Here is a 1,701-nt window from a genome sequence, read left to right on the forward strand (position 1 = left end):
AATTTTCCATTTATCAAAATTTCCTTTCTTGACAAACACAATTCATTTGTCATTTTAAGTTTTAGGGAAAGTGCTCTATTTAATGGCCCATTCATACTTTCATTGCTTGAAGTTGTCCATGTTTTATTGATTGCATATTCTTTCTCTTCAGCAAAATGGCAGTACACTGATGAAGAACATGGGATCCCTTGGGTTAACACCACGCTAAATGTAACATAACACTCTTAGATGCTTGCTGTGTAGGCCAGAGCCTTCTAGTCTGTAATGCAAGTGGGACATATACAGCATGAGATAAAGTTTAAACACTTTAGTGTTCAACTATAGATCTCAGAGCAACTTAAAGCACTGAGATTGCCTAGGAACAAACGTTTTCATGAATTATTTATTTATTTATTTATTATTTTTTAGATGGACAGGAAGTAGAATTTATTGATGAGTATTAAGAGGGGGCAGCACAGTGGAAGCCCTCATGAGTGCAGAGCCTGCCACTTGTCCAGAGGGCCAGAAGCGGGGATGTACTTGATCCCACAGCCAGCTGGGATGAGCCACTTCTCAGTCACCATGTCTTCAAATTCATCCACACTGAACTTAATGAAGCCCCATTTCTTTGAGATGTGGATCTTCTGGCGGCCAGGGAACTTGAACTTGGCCCTGCGTAGGGCTTCAATCACATGCTCCTTGTTCTGCAGCTTGGTGCAGATGGACATGATAACTTGGCGGATTTGAACCCTGGCCACAGTGCCCTGGGGCTTTCCAAAGGTACCTCGCATGCCTGTTTGAGCCTGTGAGCCCCAGCACAGGACAACATCTTGTTGATGCAGATGAGGTGGAAGGAGTGGAGCCACACCTGGATATGGAAGCCATCTTGGCCACAGCTTTTTACGATGTACTCACTGGCACAAATTCGGGCAGCCTCTAGGGCTTCAGAGGACAGGGGCTCAAATTCATCTGACACCACGTGGCCATAAAGCGGAAACTCATCCACTTTTGCCTTCTTCCGCCCCAGGTCAAAGATGCGAATCTTGGCATCAGGGACACCTTGGAAGAAGCGAGACTTTGGGTATGGCTTGTTCTTAAAATACCGGTAACTACAGGCAGGGCAGCGTTCCATGGCGACACCAGGATCTTCAGTGGCGTGCTCAAGGGAGAGAGAATATGAATTATTATTAATGTAATAATTTATGTATTTTGCATCAATTTATTTTTATGTTTAATTGACAAATAGAATTGTTTGTGTATATATATACATCTATCTATCTATGTATCTATGTATCTATCTATCTATCTATCTATCTATCTATCTATATTTTTTGTTGTTATTGTTGAGACGGAGTCTTGCTCTGTCGCCCAGGCTGGAGTGCAGTGGCCTGATCTTGGCTCACTGCAAGCTCCGCCTCCCGGGTTCACTCTATCCTGCCTCAGCCTCCCGAGTAGCTGGGACTACAGGCGCCCGCCACCACGCCTGGCTAATTTTTTGTATTTTTAATAGAGATGGGGTTTCACCATGTTAGCCATGATGGTCTGGATCTCGTGACCTCATGATCCACCTGCCTCAGCCTTCCAAAGTGCTGGTATTACAGGCGTGAGCCACCAAGCCCACGTTTTTTTTTTGTTTTGTTTTGTTTTTTTGTTTTGTTTTTTTTGAGACGGAGTCTCGCTCTTTATTTCATTTTTTATTTTTTGAGAGGGAGTCTGCTCTGT

At 43.6% G+C, this 1,701-nt stretch overlaps 1 pseudogene; it reads right to left on the bottom strand.

The window, feature by feature from the left end:
• Positions 1-467: 467 nt before the first annotated feature.
• Positions 468-1,111, bottom strand: LOC111524163 (annotated as a pseudogene).
• Between the last annotated feature and the right edge of the window lie 590 nt (positions 1,112-1,701).

The sequence above is a fragment of the Piliocolobus tephrosceles genome, chromosome 19 (genome assembly GCF_002776525.5).
Source record: "Piliocolobus tephrosceles isolate RC106 chromosome 19, ASM277652v3, whole genome shotgun sequence".
NCBI classification, from domain to species: domain Eukaryota; kingdom Metazoa; phylum Chordata; class Mammalia; order Primates; family Cercopithecidae; genus Piliocolobus; species Piliocolobus tephrosceles.